Source organism: Melanerpes formicivorus, unplaced genomic scaffold (assembly GCF_026170545.1).
Source record: "Melanerpes formicivorus ecotype bairdi unplaced genomic scaffold, bMelFor1.0.p_v2 SCAF_14, whole genome shotgun sequence".
Taxonomy (NCBI): domain Eukaryota; kingdom Metazoa; phylum Chordata; class Aves; order Piciformes; family Picidae; genus Melanerpes; species Melanerpes formicivorus.
In genome coordinates, this window is record NW_027142366.1 from 19,459,955 (window position 1) to 19,477,204 (window position 17,250).

Here is a 17,250-nt window from a genome sequence, read left to right on the forward strand (position 1 = left end):
CACTCTGGCAGCAAAGACATTTTGCCTCCTCTCCAACCTAACCCTCCCCGGCACAGTTTCAGGCCATTGCCTCTCCTTCTGTCTAGGGAGCAGAGCCCAAGCCCCAGCTGGCTGCAGCCTCCTCTCAGGGAGCTGCAGAGAGCAAGGAGGTCTCCCTCAGCCTCCTCTGCTCCAGGCTCAACACCCCCAGCTCCCTCAGCTGCTCCTCCCCAGCCCTCTTCTCCAGACCCTTCCCCAGCTCCAGGCCCTGCTCCAGCCTCTCTCTGCTCTTCTCAGAGCACTTCTGCAGAATTTCTCAGCACCTCATTTTGTTTCACCCATGGCTGCCTCCACACACCTGAGACCAGAAGAGATTGCAAGACTCTGGGCAGAAGCTCTGAGAGCTTTGGAGGGATGGATGGAGAAGTGGTTTCTAAGCTGCATCAGTGCTGGGGAGCAGAGCAAGCAGTCAGCACCTTGGCTTTGCTCCCAGGCAGGAGCTCTCACCCATTGCCCCCAGTACAAGAAGGACATGGAACTGCTGGAGAGGGTCTAGAGAAGACAGCAAGGTGATCAGAGGCTGCAGAACCTCCCCTGTGGGGCCAGGCTGGGAGAGCTGGGGCTGGACAAAAGAATGCTGGAGAGGGGCCAGAGGAGGCCACAAAGATGATCTGGAGATCTTCTCCTGTGGGGCCAGGCTGGGAGAGCTGGGGCTGTGCAGCCTGCAGAGGAGAAGGCTCCAGGCAGACCTCAGAGCAGCCTCCCAGTGCCTGAAGGGCTCCAGGAGAGCTGGGGAGGGACTTGGGCCAAGGGCTGGGAGTGCCAGGCCCAGGGACAATGGCTTTGAGCTGGGAGAGAGGAGACTGGGGAGGAAGATCCCTTCCAACCTAAACCATTCTGTGAATCTATGAATAAAGCCCTGGCCCAGGCTGCCCAGGGCAGTGGTGCAGTCCCCAGTCCTGGAGGGGTTCCACACCTGGCAGTGCTGGGGGAAGGCTTGGACTCTGTCATCTTAAAGGTCCTTTCCATCCCAACCCATTCCATGATTCCAGGGAGCACACAGTGAACACAACTGCTGCCCAGAGCCCAAACAGGTAACCCCAAAGCACTCCAGGCACCAGTGATGAACCCCCTGCTGTGGTCACCTTTGCTGAGGGGAAGCACTGCCAGGAGCAGTACAGCTCAGGGCATCAGTGGGATGAGGCAGCTGAGTGCTGGGCTGCAGCCAGAGCAGGCTGGGCAGAGGGCAGCAGAGGGGATTCTGCCCCTGGGCTCTGCTCTGCTCAGCCCTCACCTCCAATCCTGCCTCCAGCTCTGCTCTCCCCAGCAGCAGAAGGACACAGAGCTGCTGGAGAGAGGCCAGAGCAGGCCACAAAGATGCTGCCAGGGCTGGAGCAGCTCTGCTGGGAGCACAGGCTGAGGGAGCTGGGGCTGTGCAGCCTGCAGAGGAGAAGGCTCCAGGGGCTCCTCAGAGCTGCTGCCAGGAGCTGAAGGGATCCTGCAGGGAGGCTGCAGAGGAACTTTTGCTGAGGGGGTCTGAGGCAGGCCCAGGGGGAAGGGTTTGGAGCTGAGGCAGAGCAGGGTTAGAGTGGAGCTGAGGAAGGAGTTGTTGAGTGTGAGGCTGCTGAGGCTCTGGCCCAGGCTGCCCAGGGAGGCTGTGGCTGCCTCCTGCCTGGGGGTGCTGAAGGCCAGGCTGGATGAGGCCCTGAGCAGCTGAGCCTAGCTGAGAGCTGTCCCTGGGGGTTGGAGATGAGCTCTGAGCTCCCTTCCAGCCTGAGCCTTTCCAGGATTTATCTATCAAATGCCTCCCAGGCAGTTCTTTGATGAGCATTACCTGGTGTGGAGAGGTTGGATGCTTCCCCAGGCAGCTGCTGTGCTGAGGCTCTAGCCAAGTGACCAGGCTTCAGCTGCTGACTCTCCAGCCAGCTTTGACCATGGGCTTGTCTCCCATGCACAGCCCAAAGCCATCCAGACATGGCAGCAGGCAGCTCTGCTCATAGCCCTGGACTAGAGCAGCTGCTGACTCATGGCTGGGCACCTGCTGACCCTTGCTCTGTGTCCCTGGCCTTTGAGGGCACCTCCAGAGGCAGGGGTGGCTGTCACAGGGTGGCTTTGAACCCTCTGCCTTTTGCTATGGCTCTCAGACTCTGCCTGCCGTCAGCAAACCTGGACTCAGCCCCCAGGGGCGGTGGGGGATGGCACTTTGAAGCCTCAGCTTGGCAGGCTGCTGGGCCAGCTCATTTCAACTCCATCACCTAGAAGGCTTGGACCAGATGAGCCCTGGGGTCCCCTCCAACCTCCTGTGGTCAGCCCTTCAGAGCCTGAAGCAGGCCCCAGAGGAGCCCAGGAGCCACCCTCCTGTAGGCACAGCAGGCATGGGCAGGGATTTGCTTCTGGTCTGGAGCACAGATGGCAAAACTTTGCTGGTGTCCAGAGAAGGAAACCAATTTCCCTCCTGCCAAAGCAGCCTGGGCTGAGACCTGGCCCAGCAGAGCCCCTGTGGTTAATGAGTGCAGAGGCAGCTGCAGCTGTACACAAAGGCCTCCTCCTGAGCAGCAGCCTGGAGACCTTTGCCTTGCATTTCAGCACAGGTTAAGTAACCAAAGCCCGAGGAAAGATGCAAGGAGGGCAGAGGCACAGGAAGGGGACTGCAGGCAGGGGCAGCCAGGGGCAGCAAGACCAAGCTCCTGGGCCCTGGGCAGAGGGGCAGCCACAAAACCTTTCTTCTGGCCTCAGGAGCAGGTGCTTTGTGCTCTCACCCTTCAACCCCCCTGCCTCCTCTCTCCAGGTTTGCTGCTCTGTGAGCAGGCAGAAGGGAAGCCACTTCTTCCAGCTGCAACCCTCCAGGTGCACTGCAGGCCAGTGGGGGGCTTGGGCACAGCTGCCCCAGAGGCCTTGCAGGGAACACAGTCACAGAGTGGCAGTGGTTGGAAGGGACCTCTGGAGACCACCCACCCAAATCCCCTGCCAGAGCAGGGCAGCCAGGGCAGGTCACACAGGGACCATCCGGGGGGGTTGGGATGACTCAGATGGAGACTCCAGCACCTCCCTGGGCAGTCTGCTCCAGGCCTCCAGCACCCTCCAGTTCCTCCCCATGCTCAGATGGAACTTGTGATGTGCCAGTTTGTGCCCAGTGCCCCTTGTCCTGTCTCTGGGCACCACTGACAGCAGCCTGGTGCCACCCTCCTGACACCCACCCGTGAAGTATTGATCAGCTCTGATCAGATCCTCTCAGGCTGCTCTGCTCCAGGCTGAACAGCCCCAGGGCTCTCAGCCTCTCCTCACAGGAGAGGAAGGTTCAGAGTGGGGTTGGTGGCAGCAGCAGCCACATAAAACAGCCCCTGAGATGCTTCAGGCAAACTTCAGCCCTTAAAAGGGGGACACAGAGAGAGCCTGAACTGAACCCAGGTCATCATGACTCCAAGCCTCTCCCCCAGGGCCAGACCTGTTTGCCCTCCTGGGTGGGATGTTGCCCACCTCAGCCTGCTCTGAGGTGCCCAGGGACTTGGAGCCCACCCCAAGCCCTTCTCCCTCCACCAGGAAATGAGTGGATGAAACCAACAGAGAGGTGACAGAGAGTGCCCTGATGGAGCAGGGGTGGTGGTGAAGCACTTCTGGGAGACTTCAGCAGCAGCTCTTCTGCCCTGGGCATGACTCCACACTGGAGAAGAGACCATGGAGTGAATGTCCTAAGTGCTATAAAGCCCAAACTGATCCACAGGCTCACAGCTGCTCAGCATGGTCTGGGCTGGAAGGGACCTTCAAGCTCCTCCAGCTCCAGCCCCCTGCCATGGGCAGGGACCCCTCCCACCAGCACAGCCTGCTCAGGGCCTCATCCAGCCTGGTCCTGAACACCTCCAGGCAGCAGGCAGCCACAGCCTCCCTGGGCAGCCTGGGCCAGAGTCTCCCCAGCCTCACTGCAAACAATTTCTTCCTCCTCTCCACTCTCAGTCTCCTCTCTCCCAGCTCAAAGCCATTGGCCCTGGGCCTGGCACTCCCAGCCCTTGTCCCAAGTCCCTCCCCAGCTCTCCTGGAGCCCTTCAGGTACTGGGAGGCTGCTCTGAGGTCTGCCTGGAGCCTTCTCCTCTCCAGGCTGCACAGCCCCAACTCTCCCAGCCTGGCCCCACAGGGGAGGTTCTGCAGCCTCTGATCATCTCTGTGGCCTCCTCTGGCTCCTCTCCAGCAGCTCCAGGTCCTTCCTGTGCTGGGGGCCCCAGAGCTGAAGGCAGTGCTGCAGGTGGGGGCTGAGCAGAGCAGAGCAGAGGGGCAGAATCCCCTCCCTGTGCTGCTGGTCACAACCCACTTGAGTATGAGCAGAGGGGAGAAGACTGCTGAGGTCCAGGCAGGGACAAGCTAAACTTTGATCTGTGATGGTCAGCAGCTTCTTCAGCCCAAGCTCTGGTGAGGTGTTGCCTTGGAAAGAAGAGCAAAGTCTGGCTCCAGAGAAGTTCCTCCCAGGGATTTATTTTGTGCAGGGTTGGTCCCCAGCTCATGCCCAGAGCTGTCCCAGCTTCCTGCAGCTCTGCTCTCCCAGCTTCCTGCAGCTCTGCTCTCCCAGCTTCCTGCAGCTCTGCTGTCCCAGCTTCCTGCAGCTCTGCTCTCCCAGCTTCCTGCAGCTCTGCTGTCCTTGGCCCCAAATGCTTGGAAGCTCAGGAAGGGAAGTGGGAGGAGAGGAAAAGGGAAGAGCAGCTCTGCTTTCCCAACAAGAGGACAGCCCAGCTGGCAGTGCACACAGCACAGGCAGGGGACAGGAGCTGGGGGCACCAGCCCTGCCCCAGGGACAGCCTGGCCTGGCAGCGCTGCCCTGCCCATGCCCAGGGAGCTGCACAGGCTCCATCCAGAGCAGAAGGGATGAGGAGCACCTCCCCCACGTGCTGGGGCAGCATCTCCCTCCCTGGGGGTGTTCCAGGGCCAGGCTGGATGAGGCCTGGAGCAGCCTGTGCTGGTGGGAGGTGTCCCTGCCCAGGGGAGGGGTTGGCACTGGGGGATCTTTGAGGTCCCTTCCAACCCAACCCAGACCACCCCAGGATTCTCTGATCCTGCCTCACAGAGGCAGCCCAGCCAGGGACACCAGCCCAGCATGGCTCTGGTGCCATCAGCCTGCTGGGGACACCTGCCTGAGAGGCTCTGTGCTCAAAAGTGGCTTTAGCCCACCAGGAGAAGGCAGCTGGGTTGTGTTTCTGGTCCCACCTGAGTCTGATTTAATACAACCACCCTCAAAGCTCTGCAATCAGAGGGAGCTCTGGAGCTCACCCAGCCAAGCCCTGCTCCAGCAGGGCACCCCCAGCACCCTGCCCAGCAGCACAGTGCCCAGGGGGGGTTGGAAGCTCTCCACACCAGCAGACTCCACAACCTCTCTGGGCAGCCTGCTCCAGGCCTCCAGCAGCCTCACCCCAAACAACTTTCTCCTCCTGCTCAGCTCCAACCTCCTGCCTGACACTTTCTGCCCCTTGCTGTCCCTTGTGCTGGCCCTGGGCAGCACTCAGCAGAGCCTGGCCCCAGCCCCTTGCCCCCCACAGCTCCTTTAGCTCTTGCTGAGCATTGCTCAGCTGCCCAGCTCTCTGGACACCAGATCTGGCAGACTGTCCTCATCACCCCAAAAGCTGGCAGCCACCACTCCTTCCAGTGCAGCTCCCCCAGGAAGAGCCAGGCAGGGAGCATGATGAAGTTCCCTTGGACTACAGGGGGGAAAGGTTGTTCCTAAGCAAGCTGCACAGCATCAACCCAGCAGGGCAACAGCAAGTGGCTGTTGGGTGAATCCCACCCTGCCTCCTCCCAGCACCTCCAGAACTGAGAGCCACCCTGGGAGCATGGATCTGCCACCCTCCACAAGCCCAACCACAGCATGGCTCAGAGCTCCAACCCCTGCCCTGGGCAGGGACAGCTCTCAGCTAGACTCAGCTGCTCAGGGCCTCATCCAGCCTGGCCTTCAGCACCCCCAGGCAGGAGGCAGCCACAGCCTCCCTGGGCAGCCTGTGCCAGAGCCTCAGCAGCCTCACACTCAACAACTTCTTCCTCAGCTCCACTCTAACCCTGCTCTGCCTCAGCTCCAAACCCTTCCCCCTGGGCCTGCCTCAGACCCCCTCAGCCAAAGTTCCTCTGCAGCCTTCCTGCAGGATCCCTTCAGCTCCTGGCAGCAGCTCTGAGGAGCCCCTGGAGCCTTCTCCTCTGCAGGCTGCACAGCCCCAGCTCCCTCAGCCTGTGCTCCCAGCAGAGCTGCTGCAGCCCTCAGTTTCCCCCTGCTGTGCCCTCAGACCCACCTGTGGGCACATTGCCCCTCAGCTGGGCACCGCAGCTCCCAGAGCAGCTCCTGCAGGCGGCAGGGCAGCACAGGCAGGGCGGGCGGCGGGGCCAGCTCCCAACACAGCTCCTTTTGTCCCGTGATAAGGAGCAGGGAGAGCCAGGCTGGCACAGGGCCCTCCCTGCCAGGCCACCACCACAATGAAAGCACGCCTGCAGAGCTCCACCCACTGCCAGCCCTGCTCCGTGGAGTTGTTGTGGCTGGGCAAGACCTTGAAGATCATCAGGTTCAACCCTCCTGCAGCTCTGCAAGGCTGGGGCTGAGCCCTGGCCCTCAGCACCACAGCTCTGCCTCTGGGAGACACCTCCAGGGCTGGGGATTCAGCCAGCCCCTGGCAGCCTGGGACAGGCTCTGAGAACCCTTGCAGGGAAGAAGTTTCTTCTCCTGTCAAGCCTAACCCCCCCTGGGTGCAAGCTCTGCAGATGTCTCCAGGGCTCACCTCACCCTCCTGAGAGTTCTGGTGAATATTTAACACTACCTGACAAACCTCTTCCTTATGGGCACAGAGAGGAAGCTGAACTCCCCTTGCCTTGCTCCCCAGGGATCACCACAGTCAGCACTGGGTGAGCCAGGCAGCAGGCTGGGGAGGGCAGGCTGCTGGCCAAGCGGCCTCAGCTCCTGCCTGCAAGCGCAGGACCCTGTCCCAGCCAGCACCAGGACTGTCCCTTCCCCAGGGCAGCCCTTGGCAGTCTGCAGGGCTCAGACCCACAGCTCTGCAGGGTTGTGGCTGCTCCTCTGTTTGTCCTGCAGGCATCCCCCACCCTGTGAGGCTCCCTCCTTCCATTACCTTCACAGTCACATCCTCTGCAGCTTCTCCTTGCTCCCTCTGCCCCGGGCCACATCCCTGCTGAAGCACGGTGCTCTGAGCAGGAACTGCAGCAGCAGCACTGCCTGCAAGCCTCTTGTACCCTGATAAGCAGCTGCCCTTCCGTGCTGAGCCCAGCAGAAGCAGGTTCTGCTCACCAGTTATGCTTTAACCTCTCCTCCTGGCTCTGCCCCGAGCCAGCAGAGCAGGTCACAGCTCTTTGGCTCTCCCAGTTCCTCTGCTTCCCCTCCCTCTGGGAGCTAGCACCACGGTGAGGAGCCTGAAGCCAATGCCCCTACAGCAAAGCCAGGGAGGAGACCCTGACCACTGCCAGCTGTGCCCCTCAGACCCTTCCTGAGACCCCTCTGCTGCAGCCCTGCCTGGCTGCTGGCAGCCCCCTGCAGAGCCTTGCTCCCACGGTTCCTGGGCCCACACGGTGCTTGCAGCTCAAGATAAGGCTTCAAGGTCTTTGCTTTCCAAACTCCTTCCAAGCTATCCTGTGCAAGGCAAACACTCCAGGAGGCTTTTCTCTGACTAGAAAATGAATCTCTTACTACAGCCCTGAGCTGGAGTGCTGCCTTCAGGGACATTTGTGCCTGGCTTACACACCACCCTCTCCCCCAAGCAGCCCTGAGCCGAAAGGCTGAGAGATCTAGGGCTGGCTGCTCTGGAGAAGCAAGGCAGGGAGAGACCATCCCACTGCATGGCTCCTGGGGAGCAGAGCTGCTCCATGGAGGCATGAAACAAGAACACCTTGGTGCCCAGCTCTGGGCTCCCCAGTGCAGGAGAGTCAGGGAAGTGCTGGAGAGAGCCCAGAGCTGTGAGGGGCCTGGAGTAGCTCTGGGAGCAGCAAAGGCTGAGAGCCCTGGGGCTGAGAGCCTGCAGAAGAGCAGCCCCAGAGGGCAGCTGAGCAATGCTCAGCAAGAGCTAAAGGAGCTGTGGGGGGCAAGAGGCTGGGGCCAGGCTCTGCTGAGTGCTGCCCAGGGCCAGCAGAAGGGACAGCAAGGGGCAGAAAGTGTCAGGCAGGAGGTTGGAGCTGAGCAGGAGGAGAAAGTTGTTTGGGGTGAGGCTGCTGGAGGCCTGGAGCAGGCTGCCCAGAGAGGTTGTGGAGTCTGCTGGTGTGGAGAGCTTCCAACCCCCCCTGGGCACTGTGCTGCTGGGCAGGGTGCTGGGGGTGCCCTGCTGGAGCAGGGGTTGTGTGGGGGAGCTCCAGAGCTCCCTTCCAGCCCCTCCCTGCTGGGGTTCCATGAACACAACAGATGAATTTCCTTGGGATTTTCAGGCTTTTTGCTACCAAGTCCCCACCAGGGACTGGATCTGGAGCTCAGTCCAGCAGCTTCAGCCATTCCCCACTGTGTTTTCTTCTGCCTAATCAATACAAAGTTAAGCCAGGGTGGTCACTTGTCAGCTGTTCCCGGGTGTGTGAATGGCACAGGAGCTCCCTTCGCCTCTCTGACAGCAGCAGGAAGGCTTTGGGGCCAGTGGGGACATTGCTTCCCCAAGGACAGGCAGAGGAGCAGACACCAAAGTGCCTCTTGTCCCACAGCTCTGCAGCTCCATCCCCCTTTGAGATTCCCAGGGCAGCAACTGTGACCAAATGAAGCCCAACTCCAGCAGCCCACCCAGGAGGGCTTTGTGCCTGTCCTGTGTCTGCACACAACCACACTTTTGGGTCAACACCATGACCAGAAGCACACTGAGGCTGGCCTCAGACCCTTCCAGACAGGTCTCCCTCAGCCTCTTCTTCTCCAGGCTCAACACCCCCAGCTCCCTCAGCTGCTCCTCCCCAGCCCTCTCCTTCAGACCCTTCCCCAGCTCTGTTGCCCTGGGTGTTGAGCCTGGAGCAGAGGAGGCTGAGGGAGACCTCATTGCTCTCTGCAGCTCCCTGAGAGGAGGCTGCAGCCAGCTGGGGCCTGGGCTCTGCTCCCAAGGAACCAGGGCAGGACAAGAGGCAATGGCCTCAAGCTGCCCCAGGACAGGTTCAGGCTCTTCCCAGCAAGGGTTCTCAGGCCCTGTCCCAGGCTGCCCAGGGAGGTGGTGGAGTCCCCAACCCTGGAGGGGTTCAGAGCCACCTGGCTGTGGTGCTGGGGGAGGAGGTTTGGTGGCAGTGGCTGAGCAGCAGGGCTGGGCTGTGAGCTCTGGGTGAGTGCTCCAAGGGCTCTGCCAGCCTCAGCAGCTCTGTGGTTCCACGGAGCCGGAGGGCCATGGGGGGAGGCTGGCCGGGAGCCGCCGGCAGTGCTGCTGCAGCGCTGCTGAGTGCGGCTGTGGGGAGAGCAAAACCCTGCAGGGAGTGCGCAGGGCTGGGCCGGGTGTGCTCCCCGGGCAGCCGCGCAGCATACCCACGGACGGCAACGGCCCTCCCTGAGGGCGGCTCGGCACGGCACGGCTCGGCACGGCTCGGCACAGCTCGGCAGGGCTCAGCTCGGCTCGGCACGGCTTGGCTCGGCACAGCTCGGCACGGCATGGCACAGCTTGGCTCGGCACAGCTCGGCTTGGCACGGCTCGGCACAGCTTGGCTCGGCACGGCACGGCACAGCTTGGCTCGGCACAGCTTGGCTCGGCACGGCTCAGTACAGCTCGGCTCGGCACGGCACGGCACAGCTTGGCTCGGCACAGCACGGCTCGGCTCGGCTCGGCTCAGCACAGCACGGCTCGGCACGGCACGGCACAGCTTGGCTCGGCACAGCACGGCTCGGCTCAGCTCGGCTTGGCTCAGCACGGCTCGGCACAGCACGGCTTGGCACGGCTCGGCACAGCACGGCTCGGCACAGCTTGGCTCGGCACGGCTTGGCACAGCACAGCTCGGCACGGCTCGGCTCGGCACGGCACAGCTCGGCATGGCTTGGCTCAGAAGGGCTCAGCACTGCACGGCTGGGCATGGCCCAGCTCGGCACAGCTTGGCTCGGCACGTCTCGGCACGGCACTGCATGGCTCGGCACAGCTCAGCTTGGCTCGGCCCTGGCTGGGAAGGAGTCTCAGGGGGGTAGGCTGGAAGGGACCTTCCAAGCTCACCCAGGGCAAGCCCTGCAGGGACATCCCCAACCACAGCAGGCTGCTCCCAGCCCCAACCAACCTGCCCTGCACTGCTGCCAGCCATGGGGCAGCTCCACCTCTCTGGGCAGTCACAGAACAGTAGGGGCTGGATCTGAAGATCATTGAGCCCAGGCCCCCTGCCAGGACAGGGGCACCCAGGGCAGGGCACCCAGGGACACATCCAGGTGGGCCCTGAAAGTCTCCACACAAGGAGGCTCCACAGCCTCTCTGGGCAGCCTGCTGCAGGCCTCCAGCAGCCTCACTGCCAAGAAGTTTCTCCTCATGTTGAGCTGAAACCTTCTCTCTTCCAGTTTGTCTCCACTGCTCCTTGGCTCATTGCTGTGCAGCACTGAAAAGAGCTTGGCCCCCTCCACCTGCCCCCCAGCCCCCAGCTACTGACAGACATTGATCAGATCCCTCTCAGCCTTCTCCTCTCCAGGCTAAGCAGCCCCAGGGCTCTCAGCCTCTCCTCACAGCAGAGCTGTTGCAGTCCCTTCAGCATCCTCACAGCCTCCCCTGGACTCTCTCCAGTCCTCTTGCACTCTCCCCTTGAAGTGGGGAGCCCAAGCCTGGCCCCAGCCCCTTTGCCCCCAGGGTCATTTGTGAGCAGTGCTGAGCCTTTGCTGCTACAGCTGCAGTTCACCCCTGGAGAGGCTCTGCCTGGTGTCAGCAGCGCTCCGGGCTGCCGCGGGGCTCAGCTCTGCTGACAGCCTGCTGGGGGAGCAGGGGAGCCACAGGGAGCCCCTGCCGAGGCAGACACTGCCATCGCTGCCCCCCGGAGCACTTGCTGCCTCCTGCTGAACCAAGGCCTGGGGAGAAAGCTCTCAGCCAGGGCCCTGGCAGTCAAACCACCACAGGCTGCTGCTGCTCAGAGAGGACCACGGCCACCACCACACATCCTGCAAGCAGGATCAGTCTCCCCACCACAACACGAACCAGGGACTGCTTTGGGATGGAAGAGTTCAATCAGGACAAGAGCAGGGCCCTGCACCTGGGGAGGAGTCACAGCAGGCACCAGGACAGGTTAGAGGCTGCCCTGCTGGAGAGCAGCTCCATGGAGAAAGACCTTGGAGTGCTGGTGGGCAGCAAGCTCTGCATGGCACAGCAATGTGCCCTGGTGGCCATGAGGGGCAATTGCCAGGGGAGGTTCAGGCTGGAGGTCAGGAGGAAGTTCTACACAGAAAGAGTGATTGCCACTGGAATGGGCTGCCCGGGGAGGTGGTGGAGTCACCATCACTGGAGGTGTTCAGGAGGAGACTTGCTGGGGTGCTTGGTGCCATGGGTTAGTTGTTTAGGTGGTGTTGGATGATGGGTTGGACTCGATGATCTTGAAGCTCTCTTACAACCTGGTTTATTCTATTCTATCCTATCCTATCCTATTCTATCCTATCCTATCCTATTCTATCCTATCCTATCCTATCCTATCCTATCCTATCCTATCCTATCCTATCCTATCCTATTCGGATCCTGGGGTGCAGCAAGCAAAGTGTGGCCAGCAGGGCTGGGGAGGTTCTGCTCCCTCTCTGCTCTGCCCTGCTGAGACCACAGCTGCAATCCTGTGTCCAGTTCTGGGCTCCCCAGCTCAAGAGAGACAGAGACCTGCTGGGTAGAGTCCAAGGGAGAGCCAGAAGGATGCTCAGGGGACTTGAGCATCTCCCCTGTGAGGAGAGGCTGAGAGCCCTGGGGCTGGTTAGCCTGGAGAGGAGAAGGCTGAGAGGGATCTGATCAATGCCTGTCAGTAGCTGGGGGCTGGGGGGCAGGTGGAGGGGGCCAAGCTCTTTTCAGTGCCGCACAGCAATGAGCCAAGGAGCAGTGGAGACAAACTGGAAGAGAGAAGGTTTCAGGTCAACATGAGGAGAAACTTCTCGGCAGTGAGGCTGCTGGAGGCCTGCAGCAGGCTGCCCAGAGAGGCTGTGGAGCCTCCTTGTGTGGAGACTTTCAGGGCCCACCTGGATGTGTCCCTGGGTGCCCTGCCCTGGGTGCCCCTGTCCTGGCAGAGGGCTTGGACTGGATGATCCATGGAGGACCCTTCCAACCTCTAATGTACTGTGACACTGTGATCTAATGCAGCCCCCTGTAGTGAGCAGGGACATCTACAACCACAGCAGGTGTCACAAAGCAGAGAACAGTTTGGGTTGGGAAAGGCCTCTAAGCTCACCCAGTCCAACACCAACCCCACCATGGCCACCAAACCCTGGCCCCAGCTGCCATGGCCACAGGGCTCTGGAACCCCTCCAGGCATGGGGACTCCACCACCTCCCTGGGCAGCCTCTGCCAGGCCCTGACCACTCTGGCACCAAAGACATTTTCCTCATCTCCAACATGAACCTCCCCTGGGGCTGCTTGAGGCCATTGCCTCTTGTCCTGTCCCTGGTTCCTTGGGAGCAGAGCCCAAGCCCCAGCTGGCTGCAGCCTCCTCTCAGGGAGCTGCAGAGAGCAATGAGGTCTCCCTCAGCCTCCTCTTCTCCAGGCTCAACAGCCCCAGCTCCCTCAGCTGCTCCTCCCCAGCCCTCTTCCCCAGACCCTTCCCCAGCTCTCTTGCCCTTCTCTGGCCCTGCTCCAGCTCCTCAGTGTCCTTCCTGCAGTTAGGGTCCAGGAACTGAGCTGTGGCCTCAGCAGTGCCCAGCCCAGGGGCACAATCCCTGCCCTGCTCCTGCTGCCCACTGCTGATCCAGGCCAGCAGGTATGCAGCAGCTGTCCTTCAGCTCACCAGTCAAATGTCCTCTGATGTGACACAGGAGGAGAAAGGCTGCCTATGGCCCCCCTCCCCACAGCCCTCTCAGAGCAAGAGGAGCTCAGCTGGTGTCTGCAGGCCCCCTGCTGCATTTTGGGGTGGGCAGGAAGCTGGTGCTAGAGGCTGCTCAGCTGCCTGCTGCTGCCAGCAGTGGCACTTGTGAGAGCTGTGCTCACTCTGCAGCTTCTCCCCAGGGCTGAACCAGGGATGTCTGAGAATTCCAACTGCTGCTGGGGGCTGGGGGGAGGTCTGCCTGGAGAACAGGCAACAGCTCCCCTGTGGAAGGATGCTGCTTCCTCCTCCTCTCTTCCAGGTGAATCCAATAGAGATGGATCAAGCCCTCAGCATCTGGAGCTATGGGCTGCAGCTCTGGAGGCCTCAGCACAGCACAGGCAGGGAGCTGCTGGAGCAGGGCCAGAGGAGGCCACAGCAGTGCTGGGAGGCTGGAAGCCCTCTGCTGGGAGGCCAGGCTGGGAGGGTTGGGCTTGTGCAGCCTGCAGAGGAGAAGGCTCCAGGGAGACCTCCTGGGGGCCTTGCAGGGCTTCAAGAGGCCAGAAGAGAGCTGGGGACAGAGTGCTGAGCAGGGCCTGTTGGGCCAGGCCAAGGGGGGATGGTTTGAAGTGCAAGAGGGAGGCTGAGAGTGGAGAGAAGGAGAAATGTTTGGTGCTGAGGGTGGGGAGAGCCTGTGCCAGGCTGCCCAGAGAGGTGGAGCTGCCCCATGGCTGGCAGCAGTGCAGGGCAGGTTGGTTGGGGCTGGGAGCAGCCTGCTGTGGCTGCAGCTGTCCCTGCTGGCTGCAGGGCTTGCCCTGGGTGAGCTTGGAAGGTCCCTTCCAGCCAGAGCAGTCTGCTGGGAGAGGACATTTCCCCTGTTTTCTGTCTGACCATCTCCAGAGCTGCTGCAGCTCACACAGGAGGCCCTGCTGCAGCCCCCCCAGCAGAGGGCTGTGCCAGGTGAGAACCTCCCATGTGCTGCTCATGTGCTGTCACTTTGCACCATGGCTTCTCCCATCCCTGCAGAGCTGAAGCCTTCCAAGGCCCAGCAGCACAGGACATGAGGGCTGAGATGGGAGCTCAGTGCTGAGCTGCAGGAGAACCTGCAGAGCCCTGGCACCCCCAGACTGATTAATTGTCACACTGGTGGCACTGAGCCTGAGGCTTTCTCCATCATGTGCTGAACCTCTGTGAGATCCTGGCAGGCTGGGAATGCTTTGGAGTTGTCTCCAAGACAACCCAGGGGATTCTGCCCCAGCAGTCAGACACCAGCTGAGCTCTGAGCTGCAGGAGATTTACCCTGGGCTCAGAGTGAGAACTCAGAGACTGCCTTGGGCTGGGAGGGAGCCTCCAAGGGCATCCTGTCCCAGCCCCTGCAGGCAGCAGGGACAGCTCCAGCCAGAGCAGGCTGCCCAGGGACACAGCCAGCCTGAGCTTCAATGGCTCCAGGGATGAGGCCTCAAGCACCTCCCTGGGCAGCCTGTGCCAGAGTCTCCCCAGCCTCCCTCTGCAGAGCTCCCTCCTGGTGTCCAACCTAACTCTGCCCTGCTCCAGTTCCAAACCATTGCCTCTGCTCCTATCCCCACAGCCCCTTCTGAGCAGTCCCTCCCCAGCTGCCTGCAGCTGCCCTGCAGATACTGAACTGCAGCTCTGAGGTCTGCCTGCAGCCTTCTCCTCTCCAGGCTGCACAGCCCCAGCTCTCCCAGCCTGGCCCCACAGGGGAGGTTCTGCAGCCTCTGCTCATCTCTGTGGCCTCCTCTGGCCCCTCTCCAGCAGCTCCAGGTCTCTCTTGTGCTGGGGGTCCCATACCTGGCCCCAGCCCTGCAGGGGAGGTCTCCCCAGAGCAGAGCAGAGGGCAGGATCCTCTCTCACAGCTCTGGCAATGGGCACTGGCAGCACAGGAGGCCAAGGGCAGCCCCAGGCTGTGCTGCCAGTGCCCATTGCTGGCTCCTGCCCAGCTCCTCCCCCCCAGCACCCCCAAGGCCTTCCCTGCAGGGCTGCTCTCAGTCTCATCCCCCCCAGCCTGGGTTGATGTCAAGGACTGCAGAACCTTGCAGTTGGCCTTGTTGCACCTCCTGAGGCTCTCCTCAGCCACCCCTGCAGCCTGCCCAGGTCCCTCTGGCTGCCTTCCCCTCCCTCAGCCTCACCAACAGCACTCAGCCTGCTGTGCCCTGCAGACTCCAGGGAGGCAATGATGCAGCTATTGGACACCACTGCTCCCAGGACAGACTCTCTCCTTTCATTTCATTTGCACCTTGCTGAGAAGGAGCTCCTGGGGTCCATGTCCTCTTCCAGCTGGGTCCCCTTGCTGCTCAGGCAGCAGTCTTTGATGCCAGCAGGGCACACACAGAGTTGTTGGTACTGCTGCCCTGCAGAGCTTGCAGCACTGGCAGAGCTCAATGAGCTCAATGAGCCCTCTGACCACAGCCCTGCTCTGGGGCCCAGGGGGACTGTCCCTGGGCACAGGGCTGGGGAGGAAGCTGCTTGCCTGCACCAGCACTGTGACCAGCAGCTCTCCCAGCCTCCAGAGCACTCAGCCCAGCCATGCCAGAGCACATTTAGAATGAATCCCACACTGCCCTGCCTTGGAAGGGACCTTTGAGACCACCCAGCTCCAGCCCCTGCCATGGGCAGGGACCCCTCCCACCAGCACAGGCTGCTCAGGGCCTCATCCAGCCTGGTCCTGAACACCTCCAGGCAGGAGGCAGCCACAGCCTCCCTGGGCAGCCTGTGCCAGAGTCTCCCCAGCCTCACTGCCAAGAATTTCTTCCTCCCCTCCAGGCTCACTCTTCCCTCTCCCAGCTCCAAGCCATTGCCTCTCCTCCTGGCACTGCTTTCACTTCTGTTTGTGACCTTCTACCAGATAAAGAATATGCACCACCCCCCTCCCTGCCTGCCCCTCCCATGCAGCCATCACTGCCCTGGTAACCTCCTCAACAAAGGAAACCCAACCTAGGCACAGCATCCTGCAAAAGCTCTCTGAGGTCACCCAGCAAGCCTGCCCCACCATGGCCACCAAACCCTGCCCCCAGGGGCCAAGGCCACAGGGCTCTGGAACCCCTGCAGGGATGGGGACTGCACCACCTCCCTGGGCAGCCTGGGCCAGGCCCTGACCACTCTGGCAGCAAAGACATTTTCATCTCCAACCTGACCCTCCCCTGGCACAATCTGAGGACAGTTCAAGGCCATCTTCAACTTGGCCTTGCAAAGCTTCTACAGGAGGAACCCAGCTCTTAGGGCTGTGCTCACCTGGGCAGTCCTGAGGCAGCAGGGCACTGCCCAGGGTGACAGTGAAGGTCTGTTGGCTTGATGGGGAATGGGAGCCACAGGAGGCTGGATCAAGAGAGAACCTCTCCCTGGCTGGGCACTGGGCTGATGCCCAGGCCAGCTCCCAAGCAGCAGAGTGAGAGCTTCAAGGCAGCTGAAGTGGCTAACTCACTGACCAGCAGAAGAGCAGCTCCCAGCAGCCAGCAAACTCAACAGAGCAGCTGGAGCCTGTCTGCAAGGGGCCACCAGGCCAAAGTCCCACCCTGCAGGCTACAGAGAGCAGAGAGCCTGCCTGCAGCTCAGGAGGCTGAGAGCCTTGGCAGTGATGCAAACACCCAGGCTGCCCAGGCACAGCAGGCAGAAAGCTGAGGGGCAAAGCCTGGAGAAGGAGAGGCAGAAGGGAGTTACTCAGTTCCCAGCTGGGATGAGGGAGCCAGCCCCAGCCAGCCCCAGCCCTTTGCTCTTCCAGGCTGGAAAGCATGAGGCAGGAACAGGGACAACCCACCAGGCACAGCTCAAAAGCTGCAGCAGGGCCAGCAGCCTCCTGCCCAGCTGAGAGCAGGCACAGGACATCACTGATCACAGCCATCAGGTGAGGGTGGAAGAGACCTTGGAGACCACCAAGTGCAACCACACAGCCCAGCACTGCCGCTGAGCCACCACCAAACCTCCTCCCCCAGCACCATCTCCAGCTGGCTTTGAACCCCTCCAGGGGTGGGGACTCCACCACCTCCCTGGGCAGCCTGGGCCAGGGCCTGGGAACCCTTGCTGGGAAGAGATTCTTCCTCACGGCCAACCTGAACCTGCCCTGGGGCAAGCTGAGGCCCTGTGCTGAGGAAGAGTCACAGAATGCAGTGGGTTGGAAGGGACCTTCCAAGAGCATCTTGCCCAGCCCCCTGCAGTCAGCAGGGACAGCTCCAGCCAGAGCAGGCTGCCCAGGGCCACAGCCCACAGGAGGGAGCTGAAGGATGAAGGCTCTAAAGGACAAACCCCATGGCAGCATCCCTGCTCGAGGCCAAGCACTGAGACCAAAATCCACATTTCTGACCTGTGCTCTGCCTTTTTCTGGCCAAACAGCCCCAAATGCCATGTCCAACACCCCCCAGTGCCTCCTGGCTGCTGCATCTCACAGTCAGACTC

At 61.6% G+C, this 17,250-nt stretch overlaps 1 protein-coding gene across 1 annotated transcript in view; it reads right to left on the reverse strand.

The window, feature by feature from the left end:
• Window positions 1-17,250, reverse strand: part of RAB11FIP3 (RAB11 family interacting protein 3) — a 107,890-nt gene that overhangs the window by 44,037 nt on the left and 46,603 nt on the right.